The 25061-nt window shown below is 37.6% G+C and overlaps 1 long non-coding RNA gene across 6 annotated transcripts in view; it reads left to right on the forward strand.

Annotated features, from left to right (window-relative positions):
• LOC149544261 (uncharacterized) overlaps nt 1-25061 on the forward strand; it is a 182091-nt gene that overhangs the window by 19083 nt on the left and 137947 nt on the right. For 3 of the 6 annotated variants that reach the window (XR_016355272.1, XR_016355271.1, XR_016355270.1), the window contains one exon: nt 7300-7750. The exons of the other annotated variants lie outside the window; for them this stretch is intronic. This is a non-coding gene — a long non-coding RNA (uncharacterized LOC149544261). Of the gene's footprint in view, nt 1-7299; nt 7751-25061 lie in introns of those variants that run through there. 6 annotated transcript variants of the gene reach the window in all.

Consider the following 25061-nt stretch of genomic DNA (forward strand, 5'->3'; position numbering starts at 1 on the left):
AATACTTAGCTAAAATTAATTTTGCCATAATGAAAATTAACTTTTTAAATTGCCATTTGGACCAAACTTGCAAAAAGAAAAGAAATAATGCCTTAGAGGTGTTAAATGTTTCCATTTAATGAAGATTTAGTAATTAATACATCATTAAAATTAGATTTTCGCTAGCCAAAAGCCATTTTTCAATATTAAATTACTAATTTCATTAAAGGCTAAAAAGTTTTCAAGGCAATTTAATCCATTTAAAGCCAAATTTTGCAATTTAAATCCCAATTGATTTAGCTAAGCAATTTTAGCATTTTAACACAAATAAAATTATTTCTCTAGAGCCTAAAAATCGATTTTGCAATGACTTCACCATCACAAAAATTAATTTTCTTCACCAAAAAATAATTAAGATTTTCCAAAAGACCAAATTTAACAAAAATTTCATTTTTGAAAATTAGCCAAATTTATACACTTATATCCAAATTTTCAAAAGAAAATGTCTAAGTACAAAATTCACAATTTTATCTTGCCAAGTTGGAATTAACTTTGAAATTTGTTCGGCCTAAGGATAGGATTGGTGGCTCTAGAAAATCATGTTAAAAAAAATTGGGTGAAAATAAGCTAAGTCTCTCCCATTGGCCTGAAAGTGTCCAAGGCTCAAAATTCTCGAAAAATCAAAATTGTTGGACAATCCAAAAATTTGTCAAGGTGATCAAAACAAGGGGGGTCCCCAAAATTTTGGGGTGATGGTGTGAAAACCTCACAACACCTACCTTGGGTTAAGCTTGGGGTACTCCAGCCTAGCCATCTGAGCATTTCAGTGTTAGAGTGTCCGCTCAGCAGTTGGCAAGGTTGAGGATAGTCCTCCTCCAACCTTTGCTCTGTTAGCTGGCACCCACCATTGACCTCTTAGTGATCAAATCATAGGTAAGCATGCCTCTAAACAACCTTGGCCATGGATTTAAATGGGTATCAGCTACAAATCACCACAACTCGACTTGTCAACAGAGTATAACATTGGACATTCATGAGCTGACTCTTTAATAGTTGTATTTTAAGATATTTACCAATCATGAAAGTTCTGATCACATTGTTCTTTCTTGCAGGGAACTACTCCTTTTCACCCATTTTCTAAAGCTTCTCCGCCTTGGTGAGTCCTTGGAGTTTTTCAAACTCTAGAGATCCTTTGACACAGTCTCATTATAAGAATTCATATATCAGAAGTACTGCGTACACCCACATGTACTTGGTTTACTACTCACAGTATTCAGAGCTTGCAAAATTAAAAAAGATTTACAAGAATTAAGTACAAAGATAGGATCTGATAATAACATAGTCGTACTTGGCCATGGGCTTGGCCTTCTAATGGGAAAATGTAAACAAACTTTGATATTTTTGCTTGCTACGCATACTGTGATATCTATAAATGTAATATTGCAATCCTTGCTTATGGAAAAGTAAACATAACCTAATCAAAAGGGTGAAGTAACAGAACTCGTCCGAGCTCCTCTCGCATGATATATTAGACTGGTCGAGAATATTACGAGGTGAGTAACAAGGTAAGAGAGATTGGAAAAAAAGGAAAATTCTAGAGGACACCTTCTTTGCTTGCGGAATACTGGAAAGTTGCTCTTGTTTTGCGGTAAAGACTAGAATGAATATCTCATCACCCGCACCTGCGGTGGTATAAAGATGGAACTTGTGATCAATTAAAATCAAGATTATCAGTTGGCAAGACCTCTTGTTCGGTTAAAAAGAGCGCCAAATTGTATGGGTTGCCAAGTTGACGTGAATGAAGAATAATATGAAGTCATAATGATAACACTGTCGGAAAGCTTAGATCAACAAAGAGGTAATTGCTCTTAACAATATATTTAGATGTTTACTGTTTTTAAAATGTTTGTCCAAGTAGCTCATGATTGTCCAATGGTGTACTCTATTGCGAAGTTGCTATAGCCTTCATCAAGGTAGTTAGAGGTCATACTTGATGATCTGACAATAGACTAGGATAGTTCCCCATTCCTTGAATCCTGTTTAGCAATGCTTTCTCCCCTTTGTCTGCTCCTACAACCACCAGTGCAACATTTCCACAATAATAACAAGTTCCTTCATTTAAATCAAACATTAGAATTAATTGATAAATGTAATAATGGCTAACTACCATCATCAATAAGTATATATGATAAACAATTAATCAATTTCAAATTCATCAGATTATAACATTTCAATTTCACATGAATTAAACAGTGAACTATAATTTCCTTTTTCACGTGATCATGACATTTGATAGTTCTAACCATAGATGGAAAGTTTCAAACACTTGTCGAGTTTTCCAACTCGACGAGTTTTTGACCAGTTGACTCGCTGATTTAAAAACTCGGGTGTAGGGCATTTACTCGCCGATTAGTCGGCAAAAACTCGGCGAGTTTTTTGTTAAAACTCGTGATTTACTGGCCCGTGGCCTGTGACGGCTAAAAAGGGTAGAAAGTGCTTTTTTTTCTCATTCTTTATCGTATTTGCATTGTCTAGAGCCTTGAGGTGTGGAGAGAAGAAGGTTTGGAGGCATTCTTAGCTTATTGCAAGTGATTCAAGGCGGATTTGAGTGGATTTTAGAGGATTCTAACCAGTTTTAGAAGACAAATTTCTTTCTAGGTATGTTCGTTTTATCATAGTTTGAATTTTTTTTATAGTTTTATAACAAACGTTCTTTTGTTTTTGTTGTTGTTTGTAAATGTTTTCAAATCATTTAAAATCATTTCAAGTTTAACTCTGTGTTTGAAGTTTGAAGTTTGAATCATTCGAAACCCTAGCTTCTAAGTTCTAACTTTGTTTATTCATTTTTCTATACATTATGTGTAGGGCAGCGGTCAAGCATTAAAAAAAGTGACAAACCCGCAAGAAGAGTGGCCACAAACACCATGCCCATCTGGATATATAGGCACTCGGCCTAAAAATGCAAGAGATAAGGCATGGCGGTATGCCTATGAAGTTCCAAATGATGTTGGGAAGGTGATATGCATTCCATGTGAGAGAATTATTTCTAGAGGCATAAACTGCCTCAAATACGACCTTGCAGGCATAAAAAAACATGATTCAAATACTTGTCTCAAGGTAATTGAAGAAGAAAAAAGATTCATCAATGCCCTACTTGTAGCTGTTGAAGAGAAAAAATTGAATAGGGAGCGGGCGAAATTAGCTATGAGGGCAGCCATAGCTGAATTTGAAGGAGCTCCTTTTGATATGCAAGAAGAAGAAGAAGCACTTGAGAACATACCAGGATCTCTTTGTGGCCCACGGATCTGCAAACAAAATATCTCTTTTACCGGTTCCACTTCTTCTACATCTCCTACTTCTTCATCACCATCTGCATCAGGGATAGGGAGTTATTTTGTGCCCAGGAACACACCTGGAGCACAACCATCATTAGAGGGCACTGCATGGTTCAAGGAGGTGCATGAGCAAACTGATATTGCAACATCTGATTTTTGGTTTTTCAACAATATCTCAATGAATGCGGCTAATAGTCCCTGTTGGGTCAATATGGTGAATGCAATTTCAATATCGGGCAAAGGGTACAAGTCGCCTAATCGCAAGGATATGAGTGGAAGGTTAGTATTTTACTATTTAGTAATTGTAAATAATTGTGATTCACTTTAGCTCATTGTCATATTTTAAATCTTAATTGTTATAACTTATTTCTTATTTTTTATTAACACTTTATTTAATATTACATCTAAATTTTGTAGGTTGCTTGACAAAGTGGTTGGGGTAGGGCAAGAGTATTGATAGAAGACCAAAAGAAAGAGTGGAAGAAGTATGGCTGCACCATTTTATCTGATGGGTGGATAGATGGAAGAAGTAGAACCATTATTAATTTCTTGGTTGCTTGCAAAGATGATGTGGTGTTTTAGAAACCTGTTGACGCCTCCAACAAAGTGAAAAATGCAGCCACATTGGTTTTAATGTTGGAGAATGTTGTCATGGAGGTGGGAGTAGAGAATGTGGTGCAAATAATCACAGATAATGCAGTAGCATATGTGGCAGCAGGTAAATTTAATTTTTTATGTTCGAATCAATATGAATCATGAATGTAATGCTATGGTATTGTTCAATTTAGATTTGATGTAATTTGTAAATACTAAATATGGAAAGTTTGTAACTAATTATTGATTTTTTGTTAATCTTTTAGGTAGAATCCTCCAAGAGAGGCATCCCACACTTTCTTGGTCACTTTGTGCAGCATATGTCTTTGACCTTCTTTTGGAGGACATAGGAAAATTTGATTGGGTGAGTCTAGTTGTGGAAGATGCTAGGCTGTTAGAAATGGAGAAAGAAATATGTAAATAAGCAAAACCAGGAAAGAATCTAAGTGAGTAAATGCATGAAAAGATATTACCATAAAATAGGAGACAGAAAGCTTCAAGCTCCAACACCATGAGACAAGATATTTGGAAAGGGGAAAGCAAAAAAAACCCCTTGTGACATTATGAATGAGGCATGAAAAGCCTAAGAAGGAAAAGAGAGAGAGAGAGAGAGCAATCGCTCATACAGTAATTGAGAAGAGGAAGAAACCTCATTGTGAAATGAGAGAAGAGGGTCATCTCTTAAATAGAGATGAGAGAGAGGAGTTAAAATGTAACTCCCATGTCTATGAATGCTACCATTCATAAGTGTGTGAGGCCAAGTGCGAGATTCCTCTTAAGGAGGAATAATCTAAATTAGAAATTACAATAAATATTTGTCCTCACATATTCCACTAGATGACAAAATAAGATGTAGTGGAAAAAGGACAAAAAAGAAATATATTAGGATACCTTGGCTTATATCCTAATATATTACAATAATAAAGAAAGGAGTTCTAACCTTGGTTTATAAACACACCAAGGAAAGATTACAACTTCTAACATAGGCGAGTCACCAAATATATCTATAATCACCCACGGGTTCTCAGTTTGATGAGAAAGGCCACTAAAGGCAAAGATTTGATGACACCTGCTATGACAAGGTTTGCAACGGTCTTCTTGACATTGCGAAGTATTCTTCTTGACCACATATTGGCTCTGAAACAAATGTTTGTGTCTGCTGATTGGGTTGCTTCATCTTACTCAAAGAAGCCTGAAGGAGAGGCTGTGGCACAAACACTCTTTGATGAAAGGTTTTTTGGAAAGGCTAAGGAGATTGTGGAGGTAACTTCAAGAATCAAAACATTATATTTCTAGTTTATTCAAGTTTCATTATTAATTCATAACTTACTATGTTATTAACTAATTTGTATTTTTCAAATTTCAAATGTAGATGTCTCTGCCCCTAGTTCTAGTCTTGCACATATGTGATGGGTAGCAATCCCCAACGGGAGGACTTTATGAGGCCATGGATAGGGCCAAAGAGGTTGTTAGAAGTTACTATCATGGGGACAGTCTCAGATTTGACCCCATTTGGGAAATAATTGATAGGAGGTGGAACAATATGCTCCACCAACCCATTCATGCAGCAGGCTACTTCATCAACCCCAAATTCAGGTACTATGATTGGCCTTGAAGTTGGGATTTTACTAGGACTTTATTTTACTTTACTTTTTAAGGTTGTGTAGTAAGACTTGATATCATTCTCTATTTGTTTTAGGGTTGATGATTCCTACTCAGATCCTAATGGAGAGGTCATGGAAGGTCTCTCTAAATGCATTGAGAGAATGATATCCAATGAAGCGGAGAGAGACCTTATTGTGACCGAACAACAAGTCTTTGTGGAATCGAGGGGTCCTTTGTTCTCTTCTATGCTAGCAAAGAGAGCAAGATCTACTCAAGCACTACGTAAAGCGTCAAACTTTAAAACTTTTGTTAATTGATAAGTAGTGTTTCTGATTATCTTTTTTTATTGCTTTATAACTTTTTATATTTTATTTTGCAGATTCTTGGTGGGCAAGTTGGGGTGGCAATACCCCCAATTTAAAGAAATTTGCTCTCAGAGTCCTATCCCAACCTTGTAGCTCATTTCATTGTGAGCGCAATTGGAGCTTATTTGAGTCCATCCACACAAAGAAAAGAAACATAATGACTCAAAAACGGCTTAATGACCTTGTTTATGTGTACTATAATCTTAAGTTGCGCATAAAAAGGGCACAGATTTCAGAACTACCTGGTCCACTTGCTCTAGATGAGATAGATCCTTATTCTGATTGGACAGCATAGGAGCCAGGTCCATTGTTTACACTAGATGAGATCGCTGATTTGGAGAGGCAGGCCATGGAGGAGGATGTTGAAACTGATTTTTAGTTCACAATGGATGACATTGAGGACGAGGACGAGGACGATGATGATTTAGGCTCAGAGGATGAGGATGAGGCATTACTAGTGCCACATATAGGAGGAGATGCATCCTCTTCCAGGACGTCGAGCCAGTCAGTAGGGATGTCGAGCGAGGAGGCATAGCCATAGAGTTCACAGTCACACAACTCACCCCCTATCCCAGTGCGGGGCACTTCTTCTAGGACTAGACCCCCTCACTTTCCTGCTAGTGCAAGTGGAAAGAGGAAGATGTGAATTGTGATTGTATTGATGTATTTAGACTTCTAGTATTTACTTCTAGTTTGACAGATTGAAACTATTTACTATTTTGCTTCTTGCCATGAGCATTCCGCATGAGAATGCAATTTTGTACGCACTATGCATTTATATATATCTAAACTCTGCTTGTTTCTTTTGTATTGTCTTTAATTAACTTATTAGATGCATCTTCTCATTAAATTTTGCAAAATAAATATATTTTTAATTAAATTTCAACGGTTTTTTAGGTTCCCGAGTTTTTTTTTAAAAAATCGCTGAATTTTTCCTGATTAAACTTTTGGGGGGCTTGGCGAGTTTTCCAACTATGGTTCTAACTAATTATTGCAATGGCTATAAACTTATTTTAATTAGGTCAAAATTTGGCATGTAACACTACGTGCCTTGCTAAAGATAGAATCTCTGGCTTACCCAAAATAGACACTAAAGGAAGAGCAATTTTTAACATCCTTGACCTGTGGAGTGGGAATTACATCTACGAGCAATCATGCATTCAATTAATCTTAGTGCTTTCCATGACAAATCTGTGATTTAAATCACATCTGTTATTGCAGGAAAGGTGACCCTGATACATATATACACAAAATGCTGCACAGAAATCCTATGTGCACATATAAATATTCAAACATCTAAAATTATACACAGAAAGTTTGAATCTTTGACTTCTACTCTTCTTTGTTGCTTTTTTCAAAACACTGATGTGGCTTTAGGGATGAGATCAATATTTCCATTCTGCAATAATCTTTCCTTGCAGCTGCTTAAGGATATGCATACACAGACTGCTGGGCAAGATATGGAGAGTGCCACGAGAAAATGTACAGAACCAGAGAATATGGACGACACCAAAAAAATGCAGGATTATTCAATGCACATATACATAGAGCCAGAGATTTGGTGTTGCTTGATGATGGGAGGGAAAATAATGGGGAGGAACGATCTGGGAAGCCTTATTCAACTCAGCATCAGCAGAATTTTATGCGATAAAAGCTTGGGATACTCTTTCGTCTCTAATTACATATAAACATAATGTAGAAAAGGCTAATATGCTGAAAAAAGCGCAAATACCTAATAAAGATTTGCAGGTACCATTCATAGATATTATACAAATTAGAGCTTGCATGAGAGTGAGGTTACATGTGAAAATGTAGATGCTAAGAACCACTAGATACACTGCATTCTTCTACATACATACATACATACATACATACATATATATATATATATATAGAGAGAGAGAGAGAGAGAGAGATAGAGAGAGAGACCTCAAATCAGAGTAATGTTACAAATTTATGAGATGACGTGTAAAACACCAGAGACTAATATTGTAAAATATTCCTGTTGATGTTAACTGATGCTAAGTTTCAGTTACACCTTGAGGGATCAGCATGTGTATTTCATGGAATTTGTATTTGATTCTTTATTTAGTCATTCTTATTAGATCCATAATTTTGTGGCTTAGGTATCTGTTAGTTTCAGTTGTATGTATTGAGGAATAAGCATGTAAATCTACATGCATAATTCACATCAGTTATTGCTTTCTATTTGCAATATAGCATACTCTACATGCATAGCTTTTCTAGAGTTTTGTTTAGGAGAGTGAAATCTGTTGTAATCTATGCATTGAGGAATAAGCATGTCAATCTAGATGCATGATTCATATCAGTTTTTGCTTGCTAAATCTAATATAGCATACTCTACATGCATGGCTTTTTTAGAGTTTTGTTTAGAAGAGTTAATATGTTGTAATCTGATTGTGTGTATTGCTGGAGTTTAGTGAGTCTATTTAGGCCCTTAGGGAATTAACCTGTCAGTTTAAAACCATGTTTTATGCATGAAGAAATCTACGAAGGCTGTAGACTTAAAGCTGTAGATTTATATTGTTTTAAAATAAGCTGCAATAAAAATAGTTTCATATAGAATTTTAATCTGGATGTCTCAAGAACAGAGCAGTCGTTTTTGTGTTTGCTGTTATTAAAACAAAGCACTTTCCTGTTGTATATTTGTGCCTTTTTAGTTGCTATTTATTTTCTTGTTCTTCTCTGAGCTTCTCTAAAACATTAACAAGTACATTACACTTAACCTTGATTTTGTCAATTATTTGTTGTAGAAAGTCTTTCTTTTCATGTGCCTTGTTTAGACTATAAAGGCTAGAGGATCAAAGTAGAAGTATAAGGAAGTGCAGAGAGTATGACAAAATGAGAAACAAACCTCTATGAATTTACCCACAACAGAGGCAGGTATATAGCCATGACTGCCTATTGTAGTCATGTGCTTTGTGTGAAACACACTTTGAAGGATCAAAGTAGAAGTATAAGAAGTGCAGAAAAAATGACAAAATAAGAAACAAACCTCTATGGATTTACCCACAACAGAGGCCAGTATATAGCTATGTCTGCCTATTGCAGTCATGTGCTTTGTATGAAGCACACTTTGAGGGATATCATGATAAAATATGACCATCCAATATCCATATTATGTGGTAACACTGGGTATGGTCAATACATTGAAGAATCTTTTGGTGCAATCTGGAACTAAACACATTCCAATCAAATATCATTATTAAGGGAGCAAATGGAAAATCAACGAGTGAAGTTAGAGTATGTTACTCCGTAGGAACATACAGAAGACATCTTCACAAAGCCTCATGTGCTTTGTATGAAACACACTTTGAGGGATATCATGATAGAATGTGACCATCCAATATCCATATTTTGGGGCAACACTGGGTATGGTCAATACATTTAAGAATCTTTTGGTGCAATCTGGAAGTAAACACATTCCAATCAAATATCATTATTAAGGGAGCAAGTGGAAGACCAACAGGTGAAGTTAGAGTATGTTACTACTGTTACCAATTTAACATGCCTCTTAAATTGTTATGTTTTACGCTAAACTGATTATGTTTTATCTGCTAACTAAGTGTGTTTAGCTGCTGAGAAATGATAGTACAGAATTAAAAGAACGCAGTGAGCAAAGTATAGGAACCATACAAGTACTGAAATAATATTCAAAGTATTCAAAAAATATTGTTTACAAAATATTTTTTACAAAGTGTTCATGTTTACACAGTACTCGAATACAATGCATTTAGATATTATTAGTGCTCTCAGCTCCTAACATAAATATCTGAATTAAACACATTGTACAAATAGAAAAGTACTGAAAAAGAGATAGAAAGAAAAGGCATCCATTGCCTGAATGGGAAGTTGTTGCATTGAACGCTGGAGGGCTGATCCCACATCTCCATTTGGGAGTAAAACTTGCAAAAAATGAGTAAAAAAATGGATCAGTTCATATGAACTAAGCAATGGAAAACTTTCCTATCATCTATACTCTGCTGTTTATACAACATGGTTATCTAGATAACTATGCTAAAAGGCAAGAAGGCAAGAACAATCCGAAGAAGATAAAACCTGTTTTTTACTAATGAGTTTGTTCCATGTGTAGATACAGGCATGAAGACTTTAGGCTATAGAAGGATCATGCGTAAGTTACATGCATGAAGCCTTTTGGCTGAGTTTGTTCGGGCAAAGACAAAAGATATTGGGGAGGCTGTCGAGGGGGCATACATACATTACAAGTATGAGACCTTCTGGTTAAACCAATGTAGCTGATTGAAGACATTGAGGAGATCATAGAAAGGACGTGCATAAGTTACAAGCACGAAACTTTCTGGTCAAATCAAGGAGGGGCGAAGACCAAAAGATTAGAGGAGATCATGGAAGGGACACGAGTATATTACAAGCGTGGAACCTTTTGGTTGAATTATGTAGCAGCAAAGGACAAGAGGAGACCGTCGAGGGGGCATACATAAATTCAGGTATGAGACCTTCCGGTCAAATCATGGAGGATATGTATAGTTTCAAAGTCTGAAGTCAAAGGAATCACAAGTATTTTTTCAGCATGTATCAATAAAGTACAGGTACAATCAGTCATAAGGTCGATCAGAATTACCTATCAGCACCAAATCAATAGGAAAGGAAAGGAAATCTACTATAGAAAAATATAATGCAGATAAACAGGAGTATTAGCATTCATGCTACATTTTCTTTGTTAATATATGACATATCGGACTGCTATGAGCAAAATATAGAAGCATGAATTCATGGTATTCATCTTATTCACATTCTGCATGATCCTCAAGTAATAATCAAATTTATAGAGGAATGGAACAGTAATTAATATTCAGCTGTGACAGTTAAGAAATCAGGTTTTGAATGAGAAAGAAGATAGCATTTAATGCAAACGACATATTCAAGCACAACAACATATGAAAGGAGAGACACTTTCGGATACGCTACAGCAGAAAGATTAGAATGGAACAAAGTGTATCAACAAGTTGAGTTTTACGTTAGGAGCCAATCACAAAGAAGAAACAAATGAATCTAATGACATATTTGGTCAAGAACACAAGTAAAAGATAAAACTATGAGGGGAAAAGTCTCATCATACAAGTCTGAGAGTGCAGTATTAAGCTGCATGTAGATTGATGTGCAATGTAACCTGTGCAATTCCTGCTTTTGTATGTGTGCCAACTCCAAAGATTGTGAATTTGATTGGAGCTAAGGAGGCAAACCACATTGAGTTTTGTAGAATCCGAAAATATGGCAATGGAGATATTGTACATGCATGAAAAACCTGAGCAACCTGAGCTTAGGGCCATTACCATCAAGCTGATAGATCCAACATGGATGGAAACAAGGCTGAAGATTGATGTTGAAACATTGGTAACAGAATGTAGCGAGATTGTAGATGCAATTGGAAAAGTAATTTTTCTTGAAGAAGATTCAAAACAAGAAATCTACAACATGGAATCTTCATAGAAAGGCCGTGTAACACGTTTACATGCAGAAGACATTTTTGTGGAAGTTGAGAGAGCTACTGAAGCATTATTCTTGGCTGTAGAAGAGGATTTTCTTTCAATTGTCTTAAGAGTGAAAGCTGTTGTTAGTCCTCTGGGAAGTAGGCCCAAGGGCGAAATATGCTATTACAAGGATCATGAGTCTATTTGGTTTAAAGGAAAATCCTTTTCTCCTACTGTCTTGGCCAACACTCCTGGTGAGGAACAAATACATGGCTTAATACCTGCTAAAGATGCAAAAGGAAAGAAAATAGGCACTGAATGGTATACTACTCCAAAAGTAGAAGAAGCATTAAATAGTTACAGGGAGGCAGTTATACAAGCGAATCTGAAAGTCACTGAAATTTTTGAAGGGACTTGCAGAAGAGTTGCAATTCAAGACAAATACTATTGTGTTCCTATCTGTACTGTCAGTTATCACAAAGACGTTATTTGCACATGAGAGTGAGGGCAGAAGGCGTGATTGGGTCTTTCCAATGTTTAAAGAGATTAATCAGAATCCAAATAACAATATGATAGGGAGAAGAAAATATTTTTTACAACTGTTCCTCCATATACAATGGTAAAAACAAAGCCCATTTCGATTTTTGATGGTCAAGAATAAATTGAAAAGTTGTGTATAATATCAGAATTAATGGCTATGATAATTTCTCTATCAGTCACATGAATATCTCATATTCTAAAGTCTCAGGAAGTACAAAAAGAAAAAACACAAATATAACTTCTTTCTTGGTTTCAAATCTATATGGGAATTGATATTCATGGTGTTAATTCAGCAAAGGAAGATGCCAGTTATACAAAGCCTTCAGAAGATGCAAATAAATGGGTGTTTTAAACAGCAGTAATAGTACTCACCATTAAGCTAAAATCTGAAAAGTTTTTATCCGACCAAGATACTTAAATGGTTGCAAGAGAATCAAGCCACAATGACACCAAGAAGAGATACAGTCACGAATACAAAGGGAACTTCAGATCTGGTATATTAACCAGAGAAAAATTGCCAAGAAATGTACTAGATCTCCACATTCAGCAGTAGGAACCGTCCAACTAAATGTGATGACCGGTATGGCCAAGAACTCAAATTCGAGCTCCAGCAAGCATAATATGGCGTCCATCAGCACATGGCGAATACAAATACGCCCAGATCTTAAAGTATGGTGTCCAAAATTGCCTTCATACGAGAATAATGAGAAGAAGAAATGAGCACATTCAAAGCCAAACACGCTGCCCAAAGGAAAAACATGGAGTCCTCAGCAAATATAACAAGAACCAAGTGAATCCGCTGTCACAACAAGTATGGAGTCGAGTCTACAAAAAATTTAAAAAAATGGAATAAATCTGCCCAATCCGTAGTCCAAAACCAGTGATCTGAGTATAGAAGCAAGACAAGAAAGAGCCCGCAGCAAAAGAAGCAAATATGGCGCCCAAATCTGCAAGATGTCCATGCTTGCGGCTAGGGTTTGTAGAAAACCCTTCATCTTTTCCTCTCACGTGAATGAGCAAACAGTGAAACAAGACAAATGCCTTCCTTTTGCCTTTCATACATTTTCATAATTCGCCCTTTGCTATTTTTAATAAGAGTTTCGGGTCCATGGTACGGGGTTTTAAAATTAGGCATCTCTATTTTCATTAGTTTCATATGTATATTGAAAATGAGTGATTTTTTCAATCACTTTTATAACATATGAAACTATTAAAAACAATATATATTTATTATTTATTCTTCTATTTATATTAATACTAATATGTTTTAAATTAACAAATAACATGTTAATTGTAAACATATTAATATTAATATAAATAAAATAAAAATAAATAAATAAATAATTTCCTTTGTAAATATTTATTTAATATTAAACGTGTTTAATGATACAAAATAATATATAAACATGTTAATATTAAATAAATATAATAAAAGAAGAGTTTTGATTGTAAAAATTAATAAATCAAGTGGTCGTAATTATAAGACCATTGATTTTATTAATTAATTAAAAGAAGTTATAAGAGTTCTCAAATATGTTAATGCCTAAATGCAAGGAGAGAAAATGGGAAAGCTATTTTTGGAACAGGGGGACATTTAGTTAACAGGGGGTATTTTGAGGCCAGGTTCAGTTTCAGTTTCATATACAGATTTGTGAGTTATTTGATGATATTTTTAGCATCCTATGGGGCAGTTGAGATCAGTTATGCATGCAGTTCAGATTGAGGGCTTATTTTATGCATATATCACATAATTTAAAGCAGTTTCACATGCTATTTTTGTGGGTTTCTTAGTACATTCGAGTTTGACCTTTTTGTGTATGATTTTCCAGAGCTAGAGGCAGTTTTGAGTTATCCAGCAGTTGGGCAGGTGGTTAAGTGTAGTTTTCAATGACTCCATCATAGGTTTCATCATTTTTGGGTGATTTTTCCTAAGCATGATTTTGGAATCCGAGTTAGGGTTATTCTTCTATATATTGTACTTTCACCTCATTATGAGGGACCTTCTTTCAGATTCAGATTTTTGCGCATAGCAGATTTTGAGTTGATTGTAAGGGCATTTGTAGCAGAGGTTATTCTTCCAGCATTGATTATAGAGATACAGCGGTTCCTTATCATAGATTCTTGTGCAAATTTTGTGAATTCCTGGCTTTAATGTTGTATTCGCCTTCATTATAGTTACATTCCTAGTTGCAGATTTGAATCGTGATACATATGATTGTAGGTCTATGTTTGTGATTATTGTTTTTTTGCAGAAAATTGGTGAAACTTAGGTATCCCTTTCAAAGCAGGAGATCCCAATCCTTACATAGAAACACTTTTGTGATCACGTGATTGTCTGATATTGTGAATCAATTGTCTTTTTGTAGTTTGTGCTAAAATAATCAAAATTACATTCAAAAAACCATTGGTGTATCACCTCACTTAGATTAGTTTTAATCATTCATTCTTTCATTTCTTACCCTTATCTCGAGTACAATTTAGGATTAGGTGATCACAACTTAGGAACCGGCCTAGCTTTCGGAGATTCTTCTCTTGTTTTAAGACAACCAACCACTCGAGAGAGTTTCCGTTGTTTCACAGGATAGCTTGATTCTACATCTCGCTAAAGGCGCAAATCTTGGTCGCCAATAACTACATAGGAACATATCGAAGACATCTTCACAAAGCCTGTTAGCCGACTGGATGGTCCCAGCGGTGTTTCTGTAGCCGAAGGATTGACTGTCGTCGGTGTTTTGTATTTTGTAGCCGACAGGTAAATAGTTTGTAGCGGATATAATGTTTGTGGCCAACAGACTCCTTCGGGAAGGTTCGGCGAATAGTATTTGTTGGTGATTGAAAATGTTACCCATTTCCAATTACCCTGATGAGAACAAAACGCATCTAGGGGCAGCTAACTCCCATTATCAACACATCCATTCAGACACCAGGCCAACTATAAGGCTATACTCCTTCTGCACTTCAGGCTCTGCAAAACCTAGGCGGGTGAACCTATAGATTCTTTATATGGTACCAGTTATCAATGCATACACTGAATCTAATACAAAGCAGATAGAAACCCTTATTTCTCCTAATAACTTATGAAATAACATATATCTGCAGTAGCTAGATGCAAAACAATGAAATTCATAAGCTAAGTGAGGGCATTCTGTTTATAGCTCTTCAACATGAAAGGGAAATTCATTTGATTAAAGATGTTGATTCAACAAAACCTCAAATATGCAACAGTATAACCAGTGATCCTATAACTGATCAGTGCCTAATCCATTGGGCAATTCCATGAATTCAAAACATACATCTGTGACATCAGGACGTATCTCATATACCCAGACATCAGATCTATCCAACCACCTTGTGATTCAGACATCAGTGTTCATTCAAGTCTCATTCTCATGAAATATCCTTCTCAAACAACCAGTAACCTTGTTTAAACATATCGAGCATTTACTTGGCCCTTTGGTCCAACAGCAAAATACATCAAACATACAACCTGAAAGGGATGCAAATGGGTCTCAAATCTTTGTTCTAAAACCACTTAAGACTTACAGATTGCTGAGACAGGAGACAAGAACCAGAACAAAACTAGTGAAATTGTTGCTCATATGTATTCATTTCCTTGAAACTATACATTCAGATGCATAAAATTAAAACATGAAACAACCTAATATCTCAGAACTATCTATATTATCTCTACAATGCTGTTCACATGAGAGTTCTGCTGAAGAAAAATGGTGTCACAGTCATGGGAACATGTCAAAATACTGGAACCAATGGTCTCACAGTGCAAAAACTGGAATCCCTAATGGTATCACAGCAATGAACTTTTTCTTCCCCAAAAATTGGAACCTACTGGTTTCTCAGTAACAAAAACTGGAATTGGAACCCTTTAAATGGAAGAAAGAAGGAATAATATAGGATGAAGATGAAATCCCGGATTGAACCTGCGACTGCCATCTGTCGACTTAGAAATCCATCTCCTGCAACTGTAAAGACTCTCTCTAACCTCTTTCTTCCATCTGATTTGATTTTCTGTTTCATCATTACATTGTAACTGATTTGCAAAATATCCCCAGCTGAATGATGAAATCCCTGATTTGCTAAAAATCTAGTTTGCATCAAAATATCTGAAACCTTATGCAATTCTGGCGAAATTGTGAGTTTTTACTGATTTTAATGTAACCAATTCAACCCCAACTGCATTTTTACCATCTTTTATGCATATTCAAGTCATTACCTTGCCAAAAACCAATTCTAAACTTCCTGGTCTGAAAATGGTTGCAATTCAGATTCTTGAGACACATCCTCCTGTAGCTCAAACAGACTGATACCTGTGCAAAAACCAACTTCAAAATCGGAAAGTTCATCTTCTCCCGATTCCGACAGTATATGACATCGCCTATTTTGCTTCTCGGAAACCCCTAGAAAGTCCGTTTGAAAATAGTCTCCTCTGGTAGAAATATCAGGTCTGCACATTTGAATTTCTTTAAAAATTTATAATTTCTAAAGTTTAGACTTTAGAAAATAAACTTTTAAAATTAAAAACCTGCACGTCTCTTTTTTAAAAACAATTTTCAAAATAAATAAAAAAAAAGTCAATTGAATTTTCCATCCCCTTCAATTTCGTGGTCAACCCCCTTTGACCAAGTACCACGTGGCACTTTTTGATTGGTCCACCTCTGCATTAGCCGCCATGTCATTGCCACCAGGACCCCCGCCACTTGTCACAATCCTGCTTTCCCGCATTTTTTAACCCCCCTGCATCTTCATAATGCGGAATTGCGGAATGCGTCGGATCTGCCACGTGGCAGCATCTTGTGCCTCTATCTGCAACTGATCATCTGCGCCACGTCACGATGTGTGCGGGACCCAATTTCCACATGTCATTAGCCCACTTTCTCGCATTTTTAAACTCGGGCACAACTTCTTAATGTGGGGAAACGGGTACAGTCGATCTTGCCACGTGGCGCGATCATGTTCATCCTTCATTCTGGGCGCCAGGTCAACTCGCATGCATCTCCATCTAAAATTATGCTTACATCATTACGCCAACTGTCTGCGACCCGAGCGCAAGCTTTGTATATGATCCATGCCTTTTTTTTTAAAAGGCGTCATCTTAAGACATTGCAATTATTGTTTGTAACTATATTTAAAATATAAAAGAAACTCTCCTGTGGTGAATATGGGATAAATGAGTTTTGCTCAAACTTCCTCCCTCTTGCGTGAACTGCCCCTATAATGACTACGACATTCTCCACATATGCTTGCGGCTTGTGCATGAATCTACCCCGTGGCCTACTGGCGGATTCCATCTTATCAATTGCCTGCCCCCTTTTTATAAAATCATGGATAACTAAGGGCACAAAAGTAGTCCCCATTTTCTAAGAAATCTGGAAACTCTTCCAGAAAGGTTTCACGAATGTAGAGCTCTTTCAGATGGGAGAGCGCCTGCATATCGTTCTGCCACAACCTTTGGAAACACCCACCGCTGAGTCTTAAACATTGCAAGTTTTGAAGAGGAATCCACGAAGGAATGCTTCAGTTTACATCTGAATTCAAGTCGAGTATGGATCGTTCCAGGTATTGCAGCTGAAGCCATAGCAAAGAAGTACCGGTAACATCTTCCGTCTCCTCTGTTCAGAAGCGTGGGCTTCTTTTTATGACATGATGCTCTTGCTATTGGCGACTTCCTTTGAAAGCGAGTTTTACTCTGTTCACATCTGCTATGGGCGTTCTGTTTAGCGTTGGTTCTTTCATTGCTGCAACCTTCCTTTGAAAATGCGTGGGGTTGATTTGTTTGACTGCGTATTCTTTGTTCATTGCCCACGTGTGCCCTTTAACATAGCTTGAGATCTTCTTTTTGTGCAATGCGCTGGGTTTTCCTTTTTAATCGCGTGGTCCCCTATCCACCAGCCCCTCTTTGTTTCTAGACTTGGCGTGGACCTCCCTCATGGCGCCTTCTTTTGTCTGGCGCAGGTTTCCTTCATGACATGGAGTTGGAACTCCTCCTCTACAGGTGGATTGCTTTGTCTTTGTCTTGACTGCGCCAATCTACCTTGCGCGATCTTCTTAAGGCATATTTTTTTCATGGTCAGCCCCTTATTATCTACTCCATCCTCGGTCAAAAAGATTTACTAGAAGGACTTCTGGTCTGTTCCTTTTTAATAATCCAAAAGTGGATTCAATGCATCCATATAATCAAACAGAAACTTAATGCAATTCATAACATAATGAATCACAGGATGAATTAATACTCCTCCAAGGATTTGTCTTTTGGAAGTCTCCCCTTGAATTGCATTAGCAAACTCCTTGAATATAAATCTAGTTGCTTCACTTAATTTTACCAGAATTCCTAAGACTTCTTTCCCAATGGCTTATTAATCTGAAAGAAACAGCCGGGCCCCAAAGTGGGTCCGACTAAAAAAAAATTTCGTTTCTGAATGACTGAATCCCTGAATTGATCTACTCATCACCTGATGTTGATTGGATTCAAAATCAAGCATTTTTCTGTCATTAAAAACCCATTTATTCATTGTCTTGCAACCTATCATTTTTGCGCCAGGAGGTCCGTTGACTGCCCTTAAAAACTGACCCGAACCTTTGACTAGGCTCTGAAAACTGGAGCACTGATTCTTTGTTCCGCACACTTTTACCTTGTTGAATCTCGTCTCATGACGAATTCCCAATCAAAAGACATTAGCCGTCAAAGTTGCCTTCTCAGATTTACCTGCAGACACACATGTCAGAAAGTAATAAACTAGGTTCGGATTTGGCTTTGAAAACTGGGCAAACAGACACATGGGGAAACGAAAACTGGGGCGTTGGTTCTTTCATTATGGGGACATTATGGATCTGCGATTTAGGCTCATGACGAATAACTGGGCGCAAATGGCGGATGGTCAAAGTGGGCTACCTGGATTTTGAATGGACCTGGAAAAGTGTGGATATGGATTCGTCAAAGCTTGAAAATTGGCACACTTGGAGTATTTTAAGTATAGAACACAGGGAAACAAACCATTCGATCTTGCCAATCATGGATTTCCAGTTATAACATCTCGAACAGGGGTACTGATAAATCTGCAAGTGCTGACACCAGTAAAAAGTTACAAATTGCGTTTGGAATCACGTTCAAACACTAATCAAACGGATTCGTCAAGACTTAAAAATTGAAGCATGGAAAGTCTCTGACGTTTACAATACAACGCAAAAGGAATTTTAGCACTCGGGTCAACTGGTTAAAAGTTATAACACGTCAAACAGGGCTTCCCAAAAATATGAACAAAGTGCAAAAGCATGAAAACCGTAACTGACCAACTTTGAGGGATTCAAAACCTAATCAAATGAACTCGAAACGAATTGAAATCTGAAACATAGGTTCTCAGGAATGGATATTAGATACTCCCAAAGCGGTAAGTAATGACACATTTTTGGGTTCAAGATATTCAGGTGCAAACATGGCCTTCTGTCGCTATCTGACACTAAGGATAAAATGCAGATTTGACATCTGTTCAAAACAGGACTTCGCCAAATAGCTCAGAATGATGATTTGACCTCATGGAACAGGTAGACAGGCTGAATGGAAGGTGTTAGAAACATTAAACACCATTTATGCATTAAACTCAACACCGAGGTACATAGGCTTCACAAAGCATTTATAGGCCTGAATTTCTCAATGGTGCTCAAAATGTGGGCTACAATTTTGAGCGCCAACAGTATTTATATCCCATCTGGGATCATTGTAAATCATCAATCTTCTATCTTCTATTACTCATCTTATGAAGCATAATGTATGTTTGGCATGTGCGAATATAATTCTGCTATTCTGTTCCATTGTCTGTATGCGTTGATTTTTTTACCAGTACGGTAAACATTTGGCGCCGTTGCCCGATGGACTTGGTATGCAGGCAGGCGGATGGAAATTAAATGCCGAATCTGTTGAATAAAAATAAGAACACGGTGAAGGATAAAGATGAGATTCATGCAGCTCAAGCTAATTTAATTCTGGCACAGTAGGCAGAGCGTCGGAGGAGATTCCAGAAGATTGCCGACGGAAACCAAAGCGCGGAGGAATTGCTGGAGGAGACTCGTCAGCGGGTGGAGTTGGTGGAAGAAGCACAGGAGGCGTTCTTGAAATTGTGTTCGTTGAGGAAAGAGAATTCAGATGGAAGAGCATCGACTCGCACGGCTCAGAGTGCTGAGGGAGCATGAGCGTGGAGTGACGTCTTCGTCCGGGATACACTTCCACGAGAGACAACTTCAGAAGATCCATCTTCTTCATCAAGGTTTGCAGTTGTTGAGACCTCCGGTGTGGGAGTTCAAACCTTCGATGTGGAAGTGCAGACCGCCGTTGCGGGAGTGCAGATCGCCAGTGGGGGAGTGCAGACCGCCGGTGGGGAAGTGCACACCTCCAGTGTGGGAGTGTAGACCTTCGGTGTGGGAGTGCAAACCTCCAGTGTGGGAGTGTAGACCGCTGGTGTGGGAGTGCAGACCTCCGGTGTGGGAGTGTAGACCTCCGGTGTTGGAGTAAACAGCGCAGGACCTAGTAACGCCTCTCTACCAACTTCAGTTGTGATGGCGGGACCCAAAGAAAAGCTGGCGAAGTTTGAGGGCGATGGTACAGCTGACTCCATTCGACATTGTAAGACATGTGAGATGATCTGGCGGGCAAATGGAATCACAGATGCCAACGAATGGGTCAGGCAATTTCCGGCAACCCTATGGGGTGTGGCAATTGATTGGTTTTCGGATATAGATCCACAAAAGCTAAATAGCTAGGATAAAATTAAAAAGGAGTTCCTGGCAAAATTTAAACTCTTGTGGGATGAAAATGAAATCGTAGCAAGATGGTGTTGAACAGTGGATAGAGGCTGAAAAGATCTCGGTTTCTGAGTGCCACAAGAGAACCTTAGAGGCCATTGAGAAGCAGAACGAAAATTATGGGGCTAGGGTTACTAATGTTGAAGAGGATGGCACGAATATCCATGTTTCCGTCCAGACAATTATGTCTCATAGCCATTGGATCATTAGGAACACTGTTGAAACAATGAAGCTCCTGGTGCAAAACTTTAACAAGGTGCGGCAGGAGAAGGTGGTTGTGGACCTGGATACTGACAATGACAAAGGCTAGGGGGCATCTTGGCCCAACAAAAGGACCAGGGGGAATCTTAAGAAGAAAGCCTAGACTCCTCCCTTGACCTGCAGATTCTGAAGAAAGTGGCTCTGAACATGAGCCAACTGGAAATTAAGGTTACAGATGGCTTAGTTGGCACTCCTCTTCTCCATTTTCTGGTTTTTTCTGTTGTCTTTTGAATTTTTTCCTGGTCTTTGGGTGCTGCTTTCTCTGTGATTATCTGTTGTAGCCTTCTTTGTTTTAGTTTAATCTTTGGTGTTTAATGGTTATATCTGATTAATTGTAAGAATCTTTTGTAAAAAGGTTTTCGGCTTGTTTTTACTGTAATAGAAGACTATGACCACCAAGAATTCACACAATCGAAGATCATGTTCTATGTCAAAAGCAAGTACTTTTTGGTCTCAAGGACAATTTAGCTATTTGTACCAAAATCAGTAAACAGTATGCTTCATTTGTGTGATTGAGATTGATTAGAAGTCCATTAGCTTGAGAATGTAAGCGAATTTTGTTGGAATGATAAATTAGTTCTGTCAACATACACAAACAACAGGGCCTCTACACTGTGCCCAGCTGACCAACCAATAACTTATGTCGTCCACACCATTAATGCCACCCTTTTCTCAACTGCCCAGCATAAATATCATATCTAATTCTATTTCTGTCATTTATTATTTATTGAATGTTAAGAGCCTGTATTCAACAGTGCTCATTTTTGCGTTTCTCCTTTGATCCATGTTATTAACATGGTACCAGAGCTTAAGAATAAGAGTGGAGATTGATCCAGTTTTCAGATTTCTTCTCTCTCTTTCTCTTATGCTGTTGCTCTATTTAGTTTCTCTTTGTTACTCTGCCATTTGTGTGTCTTTTCAAAGGGAAAGAATTGGCAGTGTTCTTTACTAAAGACCTTTGGGAGTGGAAAAGAGATCTAAAGAATTTTGGCTGTGGTCTGAAACTGTTCTGGCAGCTAACAAAGATCCCGAGCTTCAATTTTCACTGTATTTTCCCCTGTATTTTCAGTTACCTTACTAAAAGGAGGAGATCATAACAAAGTAATAGCTGTGGAAAAGAAATCTGTCACTCCCATTATATGTCATCACATTTTGTTGCGCTTAGGCAAATATTTATTGTTCTTAGAAGGTATTGAAAACTGCAAAGGAATCTACAGTGGTTTTTAATCAGTCAGCTGAGAGTCCATGAATATTTTTGGTAGTCAAAAATCCCAAGCTGTTAGTCAAAAGAGGATCATTGAAGCTTGTTTGTAGGAAGATCTGTAACTATAAAAAACATACTTGCTATAACAAAACAATTTTGGTGGTGTGACCGTATGTGTAAGTGTTAAAGTTGTTTGCAGAAGATCAAAGGAGAATTGAAGTAGAAAAGGACTAGAACAATTGTAGGAGGTTCCTAGTTAAGCTGAGATGTAGATCGCTTGAAGAAAGTTTACAGATGTCAAAGCTGCTAGTAGAAGTTTGCAATGCAACTGCCAAGGAGAATTAGAGAATGTGGAAGATCACTACCAAAGATAACTAAAAATCTGTTGTTTGAAGAAAGCACTAAGCATATTAAGGCAGAAGAGATGTTTGCTGGAGCATGTAAAAAAACAGAGGGTTTAGAGGAAAAGATGATTGTGGCTATTTGCCACCACTAGGGGAAGTGGAAGATATTGACATAGATCACGTGATTCAGTGCAACATATTAGAGTGAGTTTTGTTTGTTTGATCTCCAAGCATTGGGAACCAATTATAGACAATAATGTCCACATCTTTCCGAATGCAAAAGGATTCTTTATAGCTAAGTTTGAAAGTGTTAAGGACAGGAAGACGATTATGTGTGATAACAGTTTTTCATGGCAGGCAGATATCCACTTATGGCTAAACCGTGGCATATGGATTTTGATCCACTTACTCGATCCTTTAACAGGTTCCCTATCTAGGTTTGGGTTCTGAATGTCCCGATGCATCTATGGCAAGATTTTGTGTTTGAAACTATTGGGAATGCTATTGGTCATTTTTTATATGTGGATTCTGACACTTCAGATATTTTCCATTCGACGTGTGCACGAATTCTTGTGGAGTTGGATGTTTCTAAGGGCCTTCCTGAGGAGATTTGCTTGGATTCTGCGAAGGGTTCCTGGACTCAAATGTTAGATTTGGAAGGTATCCCTTTTCGTTGTAGAAAATGTCACATGACAAGTCATATTGCTGATCATTGTGGTGCTAAGAAGTCTAAGTCAAAGCGACCACCTTCTTGGTGGGCAGGAGCCTCTTCTGAGCACTATATGGTGCATAAATCTTCGGTTGCGCCCTTGGGACTTGTGGGTGATTCTCCCCCTGATGATGCTTTTGACGATCATTCGGTGCCTGTGGTAGAGGAAGTTGTTCCAACTTCAGATTCTCTGGATCCTACCCCTGTATTAGATGCTCTTCCTGGGGGCCAATCGTCTTTTTGCTCTCCTGGGGAGATTGTTGTGGCTTCTGCTTCCCCTAGGTTCCATCGTTCCATTTCTTCTGGGGTTTGGGTTGCTGAGGCTGCAAAGCTGGAGGACGGTTGGATTACGGTAAAAAGAAAGAAAACTAAGCCTTTTGCACCCCCTTTAGATATGAGCCTCCGGTCGCACAAGGAAGGCACTAAATTAAAAGGAAAATCATAAGTTCCCTTGTTGTTACTGGCTTTTTTAGTGAGGTGATGGTTGTTGTGCAGGTGCGCTGGTTATGGTAATGGTGTGTTGGTTGGTGGCTTTTGCTTGCCAGTTTGTTTAATTTCTAGGTTCCAGGTCCTTGTTAAATCTGGTTGCTTTTTCTGGTCTTATCTTTTGGTTTCAGAACCTTGTAAAACTGGTTTTGGTTTTTTAATTGGTTTCAGGTCCTAGTAAAACCTGGTTGTGCTTCATGGTTTATTTTTTTCTTTTATGTAAAGGGTTTCAGGGCCCCTTCAAATCCTATTTTTACCTTAATCTAAAAACTAGATAGCTTCCTTGCAGGCATGAGTAGCTGCCATATATTCTGCCTCTGTAGCGGACAAAGTGACCACAGCCTGTCACTTGCTCATCCAACTGATTGCACCACCGAATAATGTAAACACATATGCACTGGTGGATCTTCTTCTATCAACATCACCGGCCCAGTCTGAATCCACATAGCCTTGAATATCCAAGGAATGCTCATATCTTGTTCCATGAAAACATATAGAGTACTCTAAGGTACCCCGCAAGTATATGAAAACTCTTTTTACTGCATCCCAATGTGCTCTTCTTGGATTAGATATATAACGAGAAAGCACTCCCACTGCTTGGGCAATGTTTGGTCTTGTATAGACCATAGCATACATAAGACTACCAACTGCACTCTGATATGGTACTTAACTCATCTCTTCCATCTCTGATGGGGATGTAGGACATTGAGCTAGAAAGCTTTGTTCCCATAGTAACAGGAACACTCAATGGTCTGGAATCCTGAATATTGAATCTTCTTAGAATAATACCAACATACTTACTTTGACCTAGCCAAAGCTTTCTGTTTTTCCTATCTCTTATAATCTCCATTCCCAGAATGTACCTTATTGCACAAAGATCTTTCATTTCAAACTTTGTTGAGACCTGAGATTTTAATTCTGCAATCAAACCTTTTCCTTTGCCAATAAACAACATCAACATATAAGGCAATAACCATGAAATAATTGCCATAAGACTTGTAGTATATACAATGATCAGATTTGGATCGCACAAATCCCAAACTCAACACATATGTATCAAACTTTTGGTGCCACATTCTAGGACTTTGTTTTAAACCATACAAGGATTTCTTCAATTTACAGACCAAATGACTTTTACCTTTTACCACAAAGTGCTTTGGCTGTGTCATATAAATTTCTTCCTCCAAATCTCCATGAAGGAAAGCTATCTTCACATTCATCTACTCAACTTCGAGATCATAAGCTACTGCAATAGAAAGTAAAAATTGAATGGATGTCATTTTTGGTACAGGAGAAAAAATTTCACCATAATCAATTCCTGCAACTTGGGAGTAACCTTTTGTGACCAATCATGCTT

Source organism: Cupressus sempervirens, chromosome 8 (assembly GCF_028749045.1).
Source record: "Cupressus sempervirens isolate cs-2001-9-10 chromosome 8, ASM2874904v1, whole genome shotgun sequence".
NCBI lineage: Eukaryota > Viridiplantae > Streptophyta > Pinopsida > Cupressales > Cupressaceae > Cupressus > Cupressus sempervirens.